At 43.3% G+C, this 21,044-nt stretch overlaps 1 protein-coding gene across 3 annotated transcripts in view; it reads left to right on the top strand.

Annotated features, from left to right (window-relative positions):
- The first annotated feature begins 6,625 nt into the window (after positions 1–6,625).
- Positions 6,626–21,044, top strand: part of LOC120457160 — a 77,569-nt gene continuing 63,150 nt past the window's right edge. For 2 of the 3 annotated variants that reach the window (XM_039644436.1, XM_039644434.1), the window contains exon 1: positions 19,658–20,387. The gene's annotated coding sequence lies outside the window, so the exon portion shown is untranslated. Of the gene's footprint in view, positions 6,747–19,657; positions 20,388–21,044 lie in introns of those variants that run through there. The other variant, XM_039644435.1, reaches the window with a different exon arrangement.

Below are 21,044 nucleotides of genomic sequence, written 5' to 3'. Positions count from 1 at the left end.
TTAGATGATGCACATGGTATGCGTTACACCGCAAATAACTAATGGTGCATAATAGCAAATGTGTGGTGTCTCACAAGCTTCGCTGGAGTGTCAGTGCACAAAATTCTGTGGTCAGCCGCAGCCAATCAACCGCAGAGTGTCAGCTGCCAATTGTCCTTGGTGACGGAGGATGGCCAGGACTCGATCTGGAGAGTACCGATTACTTTACACCTGTGCCTGTTTAAAATTAAAAGTTAGGCGTTAACTAGATCAATAGCATTCACTCAAAACAAACACGCAGGACATACAACGAATTAATGAGTGATTCCATTGCCGGACACAATTGTGTGATGAGGTGCATACCTCGTTGATTTCTGCTGGACTTTACAGGGTATGCGGTTAGCTGGCCCACCGCATGATAAATGAAGGCAATTTCACTGGCTCTCTTTCTCCCTTTCTCCCAGTCTCTCAGCTTCTCTTTGTTTCTCCATCTATCTCTCTGCATGAGCTATGGCAAATCGCTGCGAGAAATACGCGAGCAGATTTATCTAACATGTCCACGGGCTGGGAGAAACGGAGAATCGGAGAAACGGAGAAGGGGAGCAACCGTCGGAGAACACCACTGAGAAATGACGTCTAGACGTTTTTTGTTCTCCGCTTTTTGTTTTCCTTGTGTGTGTGTGTGTGTGTGTGTGTGTGTGTGTGTGGGGGAGGGGGCTCATTAAAGGAACGCGGCTCACATTTTTTGGCCACCAACATACTTCTTCCATCTCTGTCTCGCTTTTTCAGCGCTTTTTGCGGCATTTCGCTTAATTTTCGCTGCTGCTTCGTGGCCAACTAAATACCTGTATAAATATTTTATTACGCAAATGAAACAAACTCTGTTTGCATTTTATTTGCGCGAACAAGGAAGCGCGCCAGCTGCAGCAGCCGGAAAACAAAGAGGGATTGGGGGATTGGGGGATGGGGGAACTGGGGACTGAGAGGAAGGACATTTGTATGCAGGAGGGACAGCTGACCACAGACATTGCCACAGGAAATATAAAGCAGAATGCAAAGAATGCTCCGGAGGCAGCTTTGCCACCTGGGATTTCAGTCAGATGAGAGGCAACGCCCTCCTCACCCACCAACAAACTCACCCACTTCTAAACCTGAGTCCAGGCAATCGTTCGTGATTGATTCAAAGCGATTTAAATTGCCAATAGGAGGGGGCGAAAGCAGTTTTCCGAGATGCCGAAGCGGGAAATGCTCTTTAAAATATGCACTTGCTAGACTTCTTCCTGACGCAAACTCTTAAAGTGTGCAAACTGCTAGAAATCACAAAAAATGGCCAGAATTATAGCTCAAACTTAAGTGGTAATTTGAGTTTGGGCCCACCAAGTAGGGCAGCACAAAGTAAGCCAAAGTCCCAAGCGAGTGAAGCCAATTAGCCGATGGGCAAATTGCCACCGCTAATTGAGCCAGATGAAAAGCCAAAAGTCCCCAGTGAATGAATGGCTGCAATCGAGACTCACTTGTTACCACTTCGATTGACTAACATGCGGATGCAGTTGCGAAATCAGCCTAAAAGTGAATTGCTGCCTCCTCCCAATAAACTCAAATCGTACGTTGTATATTCCTTTAAAATGTATCAGAAGGTCTTGCTTCAAGTTATCCACTTACCTTTCGGGGAAACAATTTGAAAATAAATTATCATCGAATTGCATTTAAATATTTCATGTACGGCTTCGGCGACAAAGGGAATACACTTACATCATAAATCTCGCGCTTGGGGCAGCCGAGCTTTTTCTTCCCCCCTCAATGGGGCCAACATCAATCAGGGGAGACGAGGCTTCCTGATTACACTTCAGTTCTTGGGCCACTGTCCAAACAATCAAGATACGGGGAGCCATCGGAATTAGGCTAATGAAATGCTTGTTAAGTGGAAACGATGATGACAACATCCCCAAAGTGGCTCGAAAAAGCACAAAACAGAACAGAGTCATGGCTATGGCAATAGCAATAGCAATAGCAATAGCAATAGCAATCGATGAACAGGGAAAATGCTGGCCACATTTTCTATTGACCCACATAGTCATCTGTCCCCTGCCGCTTAATTATTCATTAGCATTTGGCCTTTGTGGTCGTTCGTTAGTGAGCCGGCCAGTGAGTCTTCATTTGTGCGGAGGATCGGAATAATGATGGCCAGAATGTCCAGTCATCATTCGTTGATCACTTTGTTGCCGCTGTGGGTCAAGGTGATCGGATGAAGCTATCTGGAGGCAGATGAAACATATTGAATATTCCACAGACTAAGAGCTCAACTCCGAATAAACAGAGACGCAATACTTGACTACAAGTTCGACTTAAGCAGCCTCGGAAAACCCAGAAGCTGCGTAAGAACATTCACTCCCCTCAAATGCTGTCAGCATATGTATGTGCATAAATTTCACACGTGGCGCCCAGCGATTTATGCATTTTACATGCACCGAAGGATTTCCCATCGCCATTTTCCAACTCCATTGCCCGGCCATTGTCCGCGAGGCAGCTCGGCGCTGTTCGCGTTTTCACCGCACCCGCTACTCGTAGGGTATATCTTCAGTCGGGTCAATCTCATCTCATCTCATCTCAACTCATGGCTGTCAGTCCAAATGAAGTTCGAAGCCTCGTGAGCTGTGAAAGCAAGAAGATAATACTCCATTTTTCGCACTTCTTTAAGGAAAAGGGAAAAACTAGTAACAGGTATCTAGCAGTCGAGGCCACTTCTGGTTTTCCCTTGAATTTGGTTCCCGAACGAAACAGAAAAAAGGGAAGAAAATCCAATGGCAATGGCAGGCGGCTTGTTTGTTAATACGAAGGCATTTAATTTTTAATCGCTGCATCCGACTCGAAGTTGACGTTGTCCCAGTGCCTCCATCTCTGCTCCGCACTCCGCTCAATCCCACTCGCACCCCCATCCGCATCCGCATCCACATCCGATTCCACATCCGCATCCACATCCACATCCACATCCACATCCTTCCACCTTTGCCTTCCCCGCCAATTGTTAACCCATCGCGTTACATATGTTTAATGAAGAGAGAGAACCGCACGCACGAGTTGCTCGAGCGCAGGACCTGAATTGCACTGCCTTTTCAGAGGAAGGACGAAGGATGCTTGCTCTACAGAGGGAGATAATCGAGGCGATGTTGCAGCACCGGGATCACTGGTGGTCGGTGGTGAACGTAGATGGGCTGATCAGATGGGCTTACGGCTCCAGCAGCCCATGTCCTGGTTTGGCCAGCCAGTGGACATCACTCCACAGACACTTGGATTCCGCTTTCCGGCCCATTTGATTTTCTCAGTGCCTAAAGTCTGCTCTTGACTGGTAATGCATTCAGTGCCCTTGCAGCACCGCCATCGCATATGAATACATATAAAAGTATATAAGTATGCGGCAGATAGATATGTGCTGGATGCTGGATGCTGGATGCTGGATGCTCGCGTCTGACTCTGCGGCAAGTTATTATAACAGTTCATTGATTTTCAATTTTCAATGCATTTCATTGTTTGCCGTTTCCCCTTATCCCCGTTTTTTGCCACCTACACCAGCTCTTTACTCCATTTATCTCCATTTCTGTGGAACTGGGAATGGCTCAACTTGCGGCGGTGGCAACTGCAACAAATTTCCGCTCTGCAAAACTCACTCGTATGCATAAATTCATTCGAAGTTTATTTTTGCCGAGCGCCAGCGAGCAGTGGAAAAAGCCATAAAAAATTAACGAAAATAAAAAAGAGAAGGTCGAAAATTTAAGTGATTTCGAAGGCTTAAAAATGCATTGAAATGCAATGGTGGGTCTTCGACCGAATTGTCCCAATGCAGATGCGGTTTATAATGCTTAAAGCCCGCTTTATTTATGACAGCAGCAGTGGCAACGGGCGGGAAGAGGGAAATGGGAAATGGGAAATGCTCTTCGATTGATCACCGACATTTCGCTGTCACCCAAGGAGACGGGCTAAATCGGGGCAGTGCCTTCCACTTTTATTGCAAGTCTTTTACGCACTTATCCTCTGGCTTACGCATCCTTGATTGCTCTTAAAGCTTCATTTGGTTCGGGTTCGAGGAACTGGACTACCTTTTCAGAAGATCCTTGGCTTTACACCCAAGCCTATGTAGAGTTTGTGGTTCCGAAGCACGAGGATCGCCTTTGGTCGACAGTTGCACTAAACAGCCTGACCTGGCTAGGAATTGATGGAACTGCTGTACCAAAGTCCCATAAAGCGTCGGGCAAAATGAGTTTGGCGCTCCTTCGTCCTGCCACCTTCCACACTATCCTTCCCCACCTTTTGTTGTTCCGTTCTCTTGCCAGCTGCCAGCTGCCAGCTGTCCGACACTTAATACACGTCTTAATAAGGTTTCCCATCCACATCCATTTGCTCCACAGTTTTCCTTAGTCAAACGTTTTTCTTTCGTTTTCTTTTCTTTCTCTTTTTTTCGTGCCATCCCGCAGGCGGAGGACAACAAGAGCCTTGGCGTGCCCCTAACTTTGTTTACTTGTAATTACTTTGACCTTGTGCGGCGTGCAGCGATGTCCTGGCAAATGGGAGGGGTTGAAGTTGAAGGTGGAGATGGAGATGGAGATGATGGTCAAGATGACTCTGCACGGTGGGCTTCAATTGCCACCAATTTCCAGCTAAAAAACCTAGAAACCTAGTTCTGATTTGTGAGAAATCTACTAAAGGAAAACTTATGGGTGAACATATGATAAGTTTTTTAAAATAATTACATTTGAGCAACCTTTTGCGCCCATTGTGGCAGCGTTAAAAACTTTTCTCCTTCCTCTTATTTTTGTCGTTTTTTTTCGCCAGCGAATTGCCATTACAATTTCATTTCATTTGAGTTCAGTGACCTGCCCTCCAATTCCACGTTTTACGCGTTTTACAGGTATTTAATTTGATTGTACTGCATTTGCTGCCCCACTGCGTGAAATCGAGGAGAGGTGAGAGGTTCGTGGGCTATGTCGTTATTTAATAGCTGCTCATAAATTTTAATTATGTGCATTTTTAAATACGTGACCCTTGGCAACGCCGCCTTTCTTCATTCCTCCTTCATAATCATCATCATCATCATCATCAGCATTGAAGCATTAAATAAGCCCCAGGAAGAAGGAGACTTGGACTGGCCTGTCCTGGGTTCTGTGTTCTGGGATCCTTTCTCATTCGAGGGTTGTTTTCTCTATTTCCGATTCGACTGCTCCTCCTTTGTGTTCCGCTCGGGCGGGAAAGCCCATCAATTAGGGGAGCGCAGAACGACCTGACACGCCGTTGACCCCACAGATGGACCCTTGAGCTCCAGATGCAGTGCCAACTATAATTTTGAATATCAACGGGTTTGAAGTCGCCTTTGTAGGTGTCTAAATGTGGTGATGAGTCAGTGACTTTTTCCTATTTCATTTATTCAAGCGTTGTTGCCACACTTGTATGTTCTTAGCGGAAACATCATCATGCCAAATCTGAGTGCCTGTTGTGGTTTCGTTGCCCAATTACCGCACTCCCAACGCCCCACTTGTTACCGCCTCAGTTGTTTTTGGTCGGCATTTTACCAGGCACGTCCTTTTCAATTGGCAGCACCCGCGGCACTTGAGCCACTTCCAACATGCAACCCTGTAACTCTGCAACAATGCAACATTGCGACATTGCAACATTGCCATGCACTGCCCCATTACAGGCAAACCAGAAAGCAAAGCCGCAAGCCGACAATCAACATTTAAGGCGATAATGGGGAGAGTTACCCCCGGAAGTTCTCCGACAAGCGTCCGTATTGCAGCTGAAATCTGAAATCGGAGGGACTCGCAGCACATGTTCTAACTTCCTTTTTAACTGATTTCAAACGCTTCACCAAAAACGCCAAACACGAGCGTATTCCCACTTTTCAGCACTGCTCGCCACCGATGTTGCTAGCTAGCTTCAAAGTGGAGCGCGTCAATTTCATTTTCGTTTGGCTTTCGGTCGGGTGTTGCATTGCGAAACTCGCCCCCGGCTTTTGCCCCTGGCGCCCGGGTGGCTCCCCCGTTTCTTGCCGCTTTGGGAAAACCGAGCGCCCTTCCGCTGCCCCGCTTAACAATGTGCAATCCCAACATTGATTTAATGCTGCCACCAACAGACGGTTTGGCTGGTTTGGCTGGACTCGCATACTAGTCGCCATCGAATGCACATCGCATCGATATAGGTATTATGTCTCTTGAACTCCAGACCCCCCACCCCTCGGGTAAACCAATGGGCCAATGGCAATCACGTCATCATAGGTGGGTTACAGGGGGATAAATGGGGAAATGAGGATCTTAGTGAGCGAAGGGAAGAGGCCTACAGATGAACCCTGAGTTTAAGTACATGTCAAAGATCTGTGATCGAAGGTAAAGTGATCCATCAAGGATTATTTGGATTATTATCTGACAATTATTAGTATTTTGATCACCACAGCATTCGAAATAGTGGTCCAAGTATGGAATGTTATACCTGCAAAACATTGAAGATATCAAAAGTTATTTTGTATACACTGTAATTTACTTAATTTACATAATTAAAGTAATGTAAAAAAAATTTCGTCCACCAATACTTATAATTCCCAATCAGTTTTGACTCACTCCTCATGGGATAGGTGCTCTGGCAGCTCAGAGATCAGTTGACCGGAAGTTATGATGTGATAGGAAAAGTAGTAGTATGTGTGTTGGTGTGTGTGATAGTGGTTCCAGAGGCCATGTGGACATCCCGTCGTGGATTTGGATGCAGTGCACCATGGACCTGACCAGGTATGTTCCACACTTAGGAGGTAAAGTATTATATTATTATATTATTATATTATTATATTATTATATTATTATATTATTATATTATTATATTATATTATTATATTATTATATTATTATATTATTATATTATTATATTATTATATTATTATATTATTATATTATTATATTATTATATTATTATATTATTATATTATTATATTATTATATTATTATATTATTATATTATTATATTATTATATTATTATATTATTATTATATTATTATTATATTTATCATATCTATTCTCAATACATTTTATTTTATTCTCGAAATATCTTATATGATAAGTTTTATAAGGTTAAGTTTGCTATGATTATGTTTTATATTAATAAGTTATTATTATATGATTAGGTTAAGACAGTGGGTATATATTCAGGTATAAGTGGATATGCAGGCTACTTATTTATAATATAAGCTAATATATATATTTATAATATATTTATAATATAGGCTATTATATTTATTTGAATATCTCTTACATCTTACCTATCTACCTATTTATTCTAGAAACATATTTTATATGATTAAGTTATTATTAGGTTAAGACTAGTGGTGAACTCAGGTATACGTGAATATACAGGCTACATATTTATATTATAGGCTACTATATTTATATTATTGGCTACTATATTTATATTATTGGCTACTATATTTATATGCATATCTCTTACATCTTATTTATCTACCTATTTATTCTCGAAACATATTTTATATGATTAAGTTATTATATTATGATTAGGTTAAGACAGTGGTGAACTCAGGAATTCTCAAAACATATTTAATTATAAACGTAAATATTTAATGATTACAATAAAGTAAGAAAATCGAATATCTGTTTTTTTTTTTTGCATTCGAAATAGTGGTCCAAATATGAAATGTCATACCTCGTTGAGTTTGTAATTAAATTTCCAATCGAACTGTGCTTTAAAAAAAAACATATTTTTTCAAATTTTTTTTTTTTTGCGAATTTTGATGATGAGTTTTGCCGAAAATCGCTTTTCTGTTATTTTGCGACCATAAATATCAGTGTTTTGATCAGAACATTCGAAATATTGGTCCGAACATGAAATGTCATACCTCGTTGAATTCGTAATTAAATTTCCTATCAAACTGTGTTTTCAAAAAAAATTCTATTTTTTTCACATTTTTTGCCATTTTTGATGACGATTTTTGAATTGTTGCAAAAAAAAAGGTGTTTTCTGGTTTTTGCGAATAAAAATATCAGTATTTTGATCAGAACATTCGAAATATTAGTCCGAATATGGAATGTCATACCTCATCGAGTTCGTAATTAAATTTCCTATCGAACTGTGTTTTCAAAAAAAATTCTATTCTTTTCAAATTTTTTGCAATTTTTGATGATGTTACCCCTTACAAAAAATGCGAAAATTTGGCCAAAAATTATTTTAACAGAGTCGTTCAAAAAGTGATTTGGTTGGTTAGTATTGGCACTTAGGAGTACAAAAATGTAATTCTTTTTGCTTTCTGACCATTTTTAGCCAAGTTATACCGAAAATACCAATCGTAAATATTGAAATTTTGGCGAAAATCGATTTTCTGTTTTTAGGGAATATTATTATCAGTATTTTGATCACGGCATTCGAAATAGTGGTCCAAATATGGACCATGGTGCCATGCCCCTTCCCTCTGGCAGCTCGAACTGCGCTTACCCTTTTCCCTGGGGGCGACCTTAAGCCGTCCAAGTGCAAACAGCTTGTTGGCTGTTCATCGCGGCCATTCCAGGCAGTCCGTAATCCCCTCTACTAGAACGGCCTTGCGCCCCATCTAACCCATCCCCACCCTTCCGTACAATAATTCAACTTTTGTCCAGCATCGCATTTCCGCCCTCCAAAGTTGGAGCCAAAAATGGCCAAAAGGTGTAACTTTTTTGCCGGGCGGAGGACGCCCCAATAATATTTTTGTTGAACGACCGCATTCGTGAAATTCGAGGGCTATGATATACGGTGCTCAGATGCCGCGCAAACTTGTTTCAATATCTGCTAAACAGAGATATTCTTAAAATTAATAAATAAATGAAATAGTAAATGTTAAATGAATGATTTAGCGGTTAGGAAATAAACCTTTGACCTAAAACACAAAAGATGAAACAGTGTTCGAAACTCACAACTGCAGTGCTATTTTTGTTGCCGCCACTGTGCGCATGGAAAATCGCAGAGCAGAGGCGTCTAACCGAGTTGTTGTTGTTTGTTGTTGGCCGGTACGCAAAAGTTGGACAGACAAAACCCCTCCCCTTTGGCCACCTCCCCAACTTCCCCGTGAATATTGGCGTGCCCCCTTGCAACGGAATCTGTGTGTATCAGTGGCCAGGATTTATGTGTTTATATTGCGAGTTTGAAGTTGGTTTGGCACTCCGCGCTTCTCTGGTGCCGTTTTACAACGGGGTTGGCGATTGCGGGGGGACTTAGGGTCACCTTTATGGAGGGGGTGTGCTCTGCGGTGGTGCAACTGAATGGCAACTGTGGGGCGTGGGGCATAAATTGCAGCCACGTTTGTGTATCGCAAAAAGTGCGGTATCCAATGCTGCAAAAGCAAAACACACAGTTTTTGGAAAGTGAAATATTTGGATGGGATGGGATGCGATGGGATGGTTGCCAAGTTGCCAAGATCCCCGGATGGGGAAATCGCGGCTGACAAGGTGGAGGTCACAGGTCAACTTGGAGCTACTTTGATGCAACCATGCAATCTCCACTCGATTGTCAATCTAAGCTATTGGCAGACTCGGTATAAAGTACTAGATATCTTGAATTATCAAGCCTTATTATTTTAGTTTAATCACTAATGGGAATCTTGAACATAAATCACATCTTTTCGATGTTTATTTAATCAATGTGCCATGTTGACTCGAACACCGAGAGAATTTATAAAATATACATGGTGAATGAATTCCGGCAGTCACTTGCTTGCCCTCAGAGTCTGTACATGAAAAAGTTTTGATTGCTTTTAGCACAACAGAAAAAATAGCAAACGGGGAAAATATGATCATAAGCTATGCAGGAAGTAAAGCGTGGGTGGTTGAGGAAGGGCGATGGGAAGGGGGGAGTGTGAGTGGGGGGCACGGGAAAATTGCAATGCAAAAGCACATTTTTAGCATATTGCCGGGCCCTTAACATCCCTTCTGAAACCCTCTTACCTCTTACCAAAAAAAAAAGACCCTCGGCACATGGCACATAAATCTTGCACCTGAAAGGGGGTGGTGGGGGATGGGGTGAGGAGGGGGAGCACAGGTAAGCAAGGTGCTAATGGCAATCTGTAGCGTGTGTTCTGAGCGGGAAGAGTTATTTTTCCAATTTTCTGTCAATCCCCCCGCCACCAAACGCCCCCCTTTCGTCGTTCCCATGGCCGTTTTTTATTGGCGCGATATTGAAAATTATGCGAAAGTGCTAAAGCGATTTATGCTTCATTTTGGGAATGAAAGACGCAGCAACGTGTGGCTGATGCGGAAGAAGAGGTTGGGGTGGGGTGGGGGGCTGTGTGTGTGGAGCAAGCACTTCAGCAAGAAAAATGCTGTTTTCAATGAAATTGCCAAGCAGAAAGGTGATCCAGAAATGCTCAACCTAATAGTGACTACAGACCACCTTCCTTTGGGCTGCCCAAATTGGTATTATCGGTAACATCAAGTAACATAAATTCATATGTTATGCAATCAAAGTTTCAATGGGAAAACGTTCGAACGACGAATGACAACTGGCCATTAAAGAAGCTTCAACAAGCTGACCCCAATCAATGCTTAACCTAAGCCCTCTAAGCCCTCTTCCGCAATTATTTTGACTGCGGCCTAATCGGGTCTGAAATTAACACCCTCTTTCCCCTCTCTTGGCCATAAAGAGCTGCATGCTGAATGCTGAATGCTGAAAGCTGAGAGCTGAGAGCTGAAATCGGATTCGACAATTAGTGGAAACCGCTGATAGGCAAGCGGCGATAAGCCCCCTTTTCCAGGTTTATCCACTGATTGTGGGTAGGCCTAATGATGATGACGCCGAAGATGATCTGCAGCGATTGTGTGTCGGGGTCACCCATTTTTGAATTGAGATTAAAGCCCAGTTCACAATATCTGTGCACTCGCGTTCAGTGTTGTTCAGCTGGCTGCTTTTTAGCTGCTTTTACATCGACTTACAAGTTGCCAAGGCTTACATGCCAGAATTGTAATCTTTTGTACTTGTTATTAGCTTTTATCTATTAAAGGAATCAATCAAGTAGTTATTGAATAAGCTCCTAAAGCTAGAATATAATCCAGAAGACTTTAAACTATGTTAGACATTACTGCAATATCTGTACTGTATTCTCCAATACCTGGAGGGCATTCATATCACTTGTTCGTCAATGGTCCGACAAGGCGACCTAATGACAGACAGTCGCCAGACCTTGGTGGCTGTCAGATGGCGATGGCATCGCCACGGTGGTGTTGGTGTCGGTGCAAAGTGGTGCGGAGGTGGTGGCGCAACCGATGACTTCGGCGCTTCGGGTCGCCACTTGAGGGTCCAAAGCACTACCTCTGGCTTGGCTTAATTACAACACCACACCAGCGATTTTCGGAGTCCAAAAGGTGCAACAAAACTGCAGCTGCCAACAGTTGACGGGATGAGATGGTAGGGGTTAAGGGGTTAACGGGTTAAGGGGCTAAGGCGAAGCCCTCGCCACTTGCGCTGCAATACCAATTGACATCGATGAGCAACTGATTGCTCAACTCGTCGGTTGGGTCTTTCCTAGACTCGCAAAATGGCTGCAATGGGATTTATTTAAATAGTCCGTGTACAAAAAGATAACTTACTTATGCCTAATTTCGTTATGGCGAACTCCATTATCTTCCATTAGAAAGCGGAAGTTTATGTTGAATACACGCCGATAAGACGGACGAATGGATGGATAGAGCCTTCAGGATAGCGCCTGCAGGATAACCTGAAGAACGCATCCCTCCTTCGGCTCCACATCATTGCCAGGTCATAAATCACAATTCGTGGCCTATGAGCCGCTTTTGGCAATGCTCTTTGCCTTCTGTGAAACTTTCCTTGGCACTCTGCCTTCCTGCAGCCCCTCCTCGCTTCACTTCTTGGCACTGTATCATTTTTTTCTAGATCTCTGCACTGGGGGAACTTTGGAGAGAAAAAAGTTTCTTTGGCAAAGTTTATGTGCCACTTGCAAAGATTTACTGGCTAAACTTTTGCATTTTGCATACAGGGGATGAGAGCCGCCCGAGCGATGGGGACATTTCGCAGATATGCGAACGATTCACAGTACAAGTTCCCGAATTTGTTGCTGTACTGGTATTTGTTTTTATTTTCGTTACTTCTGCACATTCCACACTAGAGTGAAAACAAATCCAAGTTTTCAGAGACATCGCTGTCGCACAAGGTGCAAGGCGAAGAGAAGCCGAAGACTGAGGAACATGCGGACAAACTGGCGGACAACCGGACAAACGGACAACCGAACAGCCGGACAGACAGTTTGACGGACAAACAGACGCAAAGACCAAAAACTCGTGGGAGTCATGCGTTTCAGCTGGATTCAGGATTTCGGATTCAGGATTTCGGATTCCTGTTCCAGCTGCAGGTTCTTCTGAATAATCCATTCCAAAAGGCAGGATGGATGGAAAGGTCTTCCACCGATTTGGACAGTTGATTAGGCACACAGAAAACTTTTGTGTCACCAGAGCGAGAGGCAAAAGGCACAAAATTTCTCCAGCCGAGGTCGGAATGCTCTACATTTGGATAAATTATTGCAGCTCTTGGTATAAGCCACATTTTGAGTTGGTTTTTATTTGAAAAACACAATAAATGGAACATTAACACGTTGTGCTCTGCAAACAAAGAGATAAATTGGGGCAAAAGGCCACTGAACATAAGCTGTTAGATGCACTTTTTTGTTTTTGTTTTTTAGAACGGATCAAGTAGGATTCCTTAGAATCCCCTCGCGGCTTTTGGATACGTAAGCTCTGGTGATATCCTTGCCGTGGAACAGAGGTGACAGAATGAATGGAGGGCATAAATAAAACTAGAAAACTAGGAAACGAATGCGAAAACATTTTACCAACTTTTTTTTGTCAAGCAAAGCGACAAAAGCGAAGCGACAAACAGCAAACAAACAACGAACTCAGTTGAAAACTGAAAACGGAAAATGGAAAACTTTTGCAGAGAGCAACAACAACAATCTCAACAAAAACAACAACGGTAGCATTCAAACAGATGGAAAAGTTCATTTACGTAAATGTTTTTCTTCTGCTACTGCTTGGTTTTGGTTTTTTTTTCGTATTTTTTTTTAAGAGAAATTAATCAGCAAATGGGTTTTCAATTTCCCATTAACACTCCGCGACAAACGTGAACTCAAACTTGCACTCAGTTTTCCCCCGAAAAGCTTTTGTCATTTTCCATTCGGAGTTGAGAAGAAGCCAAAGGCATATGTAATCATGGAAAAAGGGCAAAAAAAAATAAAATAAAAGACAAATCTTCTTGTCACTGAACAGGCCAATATCTATAATTAAGCGGAAATTTGTTACAAGGAGGTAATTCGGAGGCAGAGCCGAAATCAGGAAACAAGTTGCATCATCATCGTTATCGCCTTTCGGCTTCGGGCTTGGGATTGGTATCCTCATTATCATCTTCAGGTGCGGCAGCCTCGGCTTCAGAGTCCCACTTACTTAAGCCATACTTGCCACTTGCCACTTGCAACTCTGCTACCGATGGCTACTGTACGTGGCGGTTTTTTGGCTAAATGCGAGTTTCAATTGCCAGAGGTGGAGAACCACAGCCGCTTTATCTATGTTTAAATTTATTTATATTTAATTGTTAACGATTCTTTCCAGTGCCTACATACAAGATGCCACTTTTGCAAATATATGAAAGGGAAAGTTCAGATTTCTGTAACATAAAATAAAGTCGTTTAACGCAGCAATTATTTGCATTCTTCATGAAAGCGCGGGGCATTTAAAAGACTTCCTCCGCAAAATGAGCAGAGTGTATATGCGGAGACGTGCTCAATGGGAATTCGAAGTAGTACTTACTCCACCGCCAGTAAAATCCCACTTTGGGGCTTGTTTCTGGCGCCCCTGCTCCCGGCAGTTGGGCAACGGAGACCAGAGACCTCTGATCACGAGGCAGCCAGGCAGCTTGCGTTGCTTCTGCCGCATTTCGGAGGCAGTTAGGCTGTTGCAGTTGCAGTTGCAGTTAAAGGTGGCGATGATGACATCCAATTCGCTGCCACTGTTGGCCACTTAGTTCGTCGTTGTATAACAAAAGTGGGGCGGAACAGATAGATGGGTAGGTAGTTACACACAGGTACGAAAGGGGTTGAGGATTCAAGAAATGTAAAGATACATTGCACCGCAAGACATCGCCCTCGTTTGCGGCCTGACTTAGGAACATAAATAGAATATTTTGGCAAGCATTGCCACGAGAGCGAGCCATCAATCACCGAGTGTTAAGTGTGTCAAACCTTTTGCTAATCGCCTCGCGGTCACTCAATCCAATCAATTAAGATTGAGCGATGGAGAAACGCGCGTTTGAGCGTTTGAGAACAACGAGAACAGAAGCTTAGACAAAAGCGCTGCAAAACGGGGAAAGGAAAGGCGTTCGTTCATTCGACCCAGATTGCCAAAAAGAGACTCAGATCTACAAATGGAACTGGAACCCAGACACGAGGCCATGTATCTGTATCTGTATCTGTATCTGTATCTGTATCTTTGTCTCTCCATCCGCCTGTCTGTCCGTTCGTCGCATCTGTCGGATACGTGACACTCCCGCACCATTTTCTCCTTTCCACTGGACACGTTTCACTGTTTTAATCGCTGATGTCGTTTCGGGGGCCTTCATAAAGTGTCGCGATATTCATAAAGATAAAGCTCGCTTCTCGTCTTTGTCCCTGTCTCTCTCGCTCTCCTTCGCTCCCACTACGTGTGACTTTTATTGCTCTTTCCCCCTCTATCGTCTTCCACTACCCAACACCCCACTCCCCACTCCACCCACGTGTGGCCGCCCACTTTGCGGCCTTGCCCAGCAATTAAAATGGCCATTAGCCTCTATTAAAATACCATTGACTGGCTCCAATTCCAATTCGGGCTCGGCTTTAAGTGGCGTGGTGTGGCATTCCCTGTGTGTCAGCCACTTCCGCATCCACATCCGTCCGCTAGCAGGATGCTCCACTGTACGGGGAGCTCGGTCCACTCTCCTTTGAGGCACATTTAATGCGATTAAATGCAACAACCAGAGAAAACAACTCAATTAGAAGAAGAGTGGCCGCAAAGGCAGGCGTTGCCAAGCCGCAGGAGGAGCAGGACATGAATTTCCCCTATGAATGTCCGTCGATTCATCAGATCGTCAGTTAGTCAGTTGGTCAGTTGGTCAGCTCTTCAGTTCGTCAGTTCTGGGGGGAAAGTTTGCAAATATTATTACGAAAACTTTACATCGATTTTTGAATGTTCCTAATTATTATAATAGTTGTTGAGCGCAGGCTCAAAGTGAGCGCATAAATTAAATTTCCTTTAAACTGGTAATATTTTAATATCAATTATGTGTAACTACCTTCGGAGAAAACTTTACATCGAATTAGTGCCAGCATAGCCCCAATTTTTGCCTTCTTCTTGCTATTAGCCACTTTAGGATTCCTTTTATTTGTCCTTCTTTTTCCCCTTTTCCCACACTCGTAGTTTGCCGTAGTCCCCGAAAGTTTTTCGCCTCGCTGTCGACTTTTTGACACTGTCGTCATATGCAGTTCATGCAAGAAAAGCGAGACAAGGAATCCCATCACCCACTTCCGCCTGCTTCCGCCCACTTCCGTCCACATTGCCGTGGAGTTTTCCGCCCGCTCCTCGCAGCGTCCTTGCATTTTCCTAGTTTTTGTTGTTTTTGGCGCTGTCATCATAAACGCAGCCTTATTAAAAGTGCACGAAACTTTTATATTAGTGCAGACAGCAACACGCTGCCACGCCCCCCAAGCATTTCAGGTGGGCGGGGTGGTATGGAGCTGCTCTCCTGGTTATTGCCAAAAACCCCATAACTGGGGGCACACAGAGACGGAGGATGACACTTGACTCAGATGCTGGCCCGGAAATTATTATCAATGTACGCATAATTCATTAAAACGAGCAACTTTTTGCGGTCTCCGAAATCGGGGAACTGCAGCTTGTGGGCCAAATTGCAGATAATATTGCCAGGGAGCTGCATGCCATTGCATGAGGCACACGTCCACTAACAGAAACTCGTGCAACTTTCAGATTTTCAATCATTCTGCAGCGACGCGTGGACCAGTGGACAACTGGTGCTGCTTTGTGAAGTACAATAATATCTGATGGATTGGAAAACTTTGTGACTGTTTGCTGAAGAGAAAATGAAATATTTGTGAGTCGCAATGAGTGTTTTAGTGTATCTGAAAGCCGTGCTGAGCGGGAAGAAAGTCAGGACGAAAGTCAGGAAGGAAGAAACTAACTAACTTTGTTAAAATTTCCCTCCCACTTCCGGTCTTAGGCTAGAGCATCTCCATCTCCTTCTATCGCTGCGACATGTGTGTGTGTGTGTGTGGCTGCCACATGCCCCGACTTTCGCACTTATTTTCCAGCCGCACTTGCCGCCACTCCTCAATGAAGTTGTCGTTGTCAAGTTTTAAACCTGAACTTTTCGCAGCTCCTTCATGGCCCCGCCCATTTATGCCGCCCACTTATGCCGCCCACTTATGCCGCCCACAGTGCATTGAAAAGCGGCCGCCTTTCCACCATTCGGACCATTTTCCTTAACCCTTGTCTTAGCCTTGTCTGTCCTCTCCGCCGGCTGCATTATAATTCGCTATTAGAAGTCACTTAAAAAGTTTCCCAAGTTTTCCATGCAGCTGCCAACATTGTTGTCAGCCACGCCCCACATTCGTAACCCCTCTAAATTTTCTTGGCCAAAACTTGTGGGTGGCCCAGCAGCGGGTGACATTTTTTTAATTGAATAATTGTAGGCATCGTGCCAAGGGATTTCGCGGAGAAGTGCATTCCTTTCCTCTGCAGCCGGGAATGCCAGGCTAGAAACAAAAAAAAAAAACAAAAAGAAAATGATACTTGAATAAAAGGATTCCGAGTTAAACAGTAACTTATCCCGAGAGTTTTGTGCAATTTACTGCAATCCCAAATCCCTTTTGACCGATTCTGTTAAAATCATTTTTGGTCAAACTTTCGAATTTTTTGTAACGGGTAACATCATTAAAAATTGCAAAAAATGTGAAAAAAATAGATATTCAATATTTACGATTGGTATTTTGGGTATAACTTGGCTAAAAATAGTCAGAAAGATAAAAGAATTACATTTTTGTACTCCTAATTACCAATACTAACCAACCAAATCACTTTTTGACCGACTCTGCTAAAATAATTTTTGGCCAAATTTTCGCATGTTTTGTAAGGGGTAAACATCATCAAAAATTGCAAAAAATGGCCAAAAATAGAATTTCGAGGTATGACATTCCATATTTGGACCACTATTTCGAATGCTGTGATCAAAATACTGATAATTACTTACGCAAAAATACAGGAAATCGATTTTCGATTTTTCCAAAATTACTACCCAATGTAATCTCTGTAAATAACTTAGATATCAAGAAAAATTCGTTTAAAGTAACTCAGATTAGATGAAGCTGTCCAATAAGGGTAATAGTACGCTAGTCCAAATAAACAATTTTGTTAAATATATAAAAAAAAAATTTACTGCAATTGAATGAAATGCGAGTGCAGTTATGTGCGATGTGCGATATGCGGAACAGCTTTAATTTTCTCGGGGCGAGTTCCCTTGGGATAATGGTCAGCTCGCTTCTTGCAGCTCTTTTCGGATTAAGACCCCTTTGCTGCCTGTGCCTGAAATTGGCAGACATTAATGGGTTAATTTGCATTAATATATTCAATTGGATGGCGCTGCCGCTGGGGAAAAAGCTTCGTGTTCCTGAAATGTCCTTTTGTTTTCTGCATTTTTGTATTTTTTTTTCTTGTTGCTGTTGTTGTTTTGCGTGGCACTTGTTATTCTTTTTACACTGTTTAATTCGATTTGCCAGCGCATTGCAATTAAATTTATTTTTCAGCCAGCCAACGAAAGTCCTGCTGCCGCTCGCTTGCATAATTGCATTTTAAGCGCTCACAAACAAAGACACTGCACCCCATTTTCCCTTTTTCCGATTGCCCCACGTTTTCCCCCGCCCCTCATTTTCCACCGCAAGTCAACTGAAGCCGAAATCATCATTAAAGTAATTATAACTGTCAATGAAGGGCTTGCAAAGTGCAGATAAGGATTAATAGGAAAGCGAGCGCGCTGACATCCTCATAAAGCTAATTGCCGTCATAATGATCGTTCGAAGTTTTCACCTGGCCAAAAGCAAAGGTTCCCGTTCCTGCCCCCCTCCTCCTCCTCCTCCCCCGAGCACCTCTGCCTGGTGTTTTTGGCGCTCATCCAGTGATTAACTGGCATCATGAGAAAGGCAGTTCACTCTTCGATTATGCTTGTTGACTTTTTTGGACTCTACTTACTACACGAAGCAACAATGGCTTATGTTCTTGGGATCTTATTGAAAACCCAACTGATCTGAATAGTGAGGGAAGGTGAAACGATAGTAGCAAACAAGCGATTGACAAATACATATGTACAAATAACGAAACTTGCTGATGCTCGAGATTGCGTACTTTTGCTTTGCACACTTGAGGCGCCTCAACTGAAGAGCAGGTCAAACAAAACAAATACAACAAAGAACTGAACTCCAAACGCAGAGCGAAGCTATTGGCGGTTGGCCAGGTTGACCTTGACCTTGGTCACAGAGGGGGAGGGTCAGTAGTTGGTGCTGGGGCCTCCCCTTGAAGGTCGGCACACAGTGCTGTAGTTGTAGTCGTAGTCTCGTTTCAGCCGCATTCAAATTTAGCAGCCAATTGGGATGCAATACGCGCTTAATTACACAACATTTATGGAAACCGGTACGCGTAGACGCGTTGTGTTTCAAAGTCAAGTGCAAAAGGCGAAGAGAAGGAGAAAATACCCAGACCCCGTCCGTGTGTAAGAGTATATGTATATATGTAGTATACCCTCGAAGTTATGGAAATACTATATTTCGACTTGAAAACGCTCAAATGCCTTGGAGCCACCATTGGAACATCAAACTACTAAATATTTGTACTCAAAAAAAGATTTAAACTCATTAAAATGCGCGCTACGCAGTCGTAGCTCATAGATATGCTCATCTGAATATCATTTATTATTATACTCGTAGGACTAATGCTCACATATCGAACTATTTGTTTTCGATTTGTTTTGCGCCTTGGTTAATAATTAATTGCTGTGGCCCAGAGCAAATGTTAACTTAACATTGATTGCCGCAGCAGCGAACAGCGAGCAGCGAACCTGCTCGACGCACTAACCAAACTGTTGCGCCTGAAACCGCTTGGAACCCGCCGCTGCGCCTGCGCTCGCGTCCGCAACTCGACGAACAACAACAAAGCGCTGGAATGGCAGTGGGATGAGTGATGGCAGGTCGGCTATCGAACTACCATTTGGCGTTTTTACAGCGGTTTTTATCATAGTATTCCTACAGTTGCTTAAACTTGCAGATAATCAGGAGAGAAACATGTCACAATGGGAAAAGGGAGCGATCCCTGTTTGTTTTAAAGATAAGCGCTGCAGAACTCGATTATCCCATCGAATTGATTATTTATGATGGGCAACAACAACACTGGTAGTTTGTTTGCCCAGCAAAAAGCGAAAAGCAGCTGAATAAACGGATCCGAACAAGTTGCCTCCAACGTTTTAGCGGCGGTCCAACGTGCTCGAACAGGTTCGAACGCGTTCGATGTTCGAATGCAGCGGCAGAAAACCGGTGCCGTCACATCGAAAAACACGACTAACTTCAGTCGACAAAATTTTTGAACGCGCGCGGTTGTGCGTCGCTCCGTGGCTGAAATTTGCGATTTACGATTCGGGACTTGCGATTTGCTTGCCGATTTGCCAATTTGCCAGTTTTGAGTTCTCGATTTGTTGTTTATTGCGCCCGCCGGAAAATTTGATGACCGCGAAAATGCAGGAGTTTTGAATTAAGTGGCTTGCCCCAAGGACAAAGGAGGATAGAAGCAAGCAAGAATAGGCAATAGGCTCCGTTTTCACGTGCTCACTATCGCTCTCTCTTTCGAGCGCGCGCGTGTGTTGGTGAATGTTTATGATTGTTTTGTATCTCAACGATCGATCGATTAATACAACAAGAAATCCAGGAGGAATAATTTAAGTGCCGCTTTTTATTGTAATACCGAAATATCATTACATTTTTTTTTGGAGTGGATGTGTGCTGTTTGAATTTTGGAAAATACAACAACTAGAGAAAGAGAGGCGAATAAGAAAGAAGAAATAATAAATAGCAAGTTGAAAGAAATTGAAAAAAAAACCGGATTCCCAACAGAAACAACAACTAAAGAGCAGCATCAAAAGAGAAGAAAAGGAAGAAGCAGCACAGGCCAGGCTTCCAGTATTCCATTTCTGCTTGTTGTAGTTGTTGCGCGCACGCACCAGAAGCCCTGAAGAGAGGAGGATCGACCGGCCAGCTGCTCTCTCGCTCTCTCTGGAAAAGTGGCCAAAGGAAAAGGAGTAGGAGGAGGAGGTGAGTCAAACGAGTGAAATGTTCTCTCTGGGGTCTTCCGTTTGCGTGGGTGCGAGCGGGATGGCGCAGGCGCAGCCCTTTTTTAAAGTGCCCAGTGAGTTTTGTCTTTCACGAGAGAGAAAGGAACTTCTTCGTTATTGCTGACAAAGTCAAAAAGGAAACAGGAATAGTGCCGCAAAGAGTATCAAGTTCCTTTTAAAATTGGTATGAAACTACTTTCTTCTGCTTTCGTTAATTCATTTGAATTTACACCCAAAGAGGAGGGCTAGAAATGTAGTACACCGGCCTTGCACGCCTCTAGTGATTCTAGTTCTGATCGCATTTCACACTTGCTCTCTCTCTCTCTCTCTTGTCCGTTCTTCCCTTCCCCTTCCAAGAGTAAAATCGAAAGTTGCAGAACATAGAAAATAGTTAATTGTCATCCTCAGTTCAGTTTTCTACTTTTCCCATGCTGCTCCACTGCTCCACATCCACATCCATTTGTTGGCGCTTTGGAAAGGGTGTAAGAAGTCATTTCCAATAGCTGGTGACCGACCGTCCATCCAGACGGCTGACATAATGAGCTTTAAAGAGGAAAACGATGAATGAGTCGGCGAAGCTAGGAAAATGAACGGGCTATGCGCCGCATATCTTCTGGGTATGTAAATATGCTTGGGC

The sequence above is a fragment of the Drosophila santomea genome, chromosome X (assembly GCF_016746245.2).
Source record: "Drosophila santomea strain STO CAGO 1482 chromosome X, Prin_Dsan_1.1, whole genome shotgun sequence".
Classification (NCBI taxonomy): domain Eukaryota; kingdom Metazoa; phylum Arthropoda; class Insecta; order Diptera; family Drosophilidae; genus Drosophila; species Drosophila santomea.
This window is presented reverse-complemented; position numbering and strand designations above follow the sequence as displayed.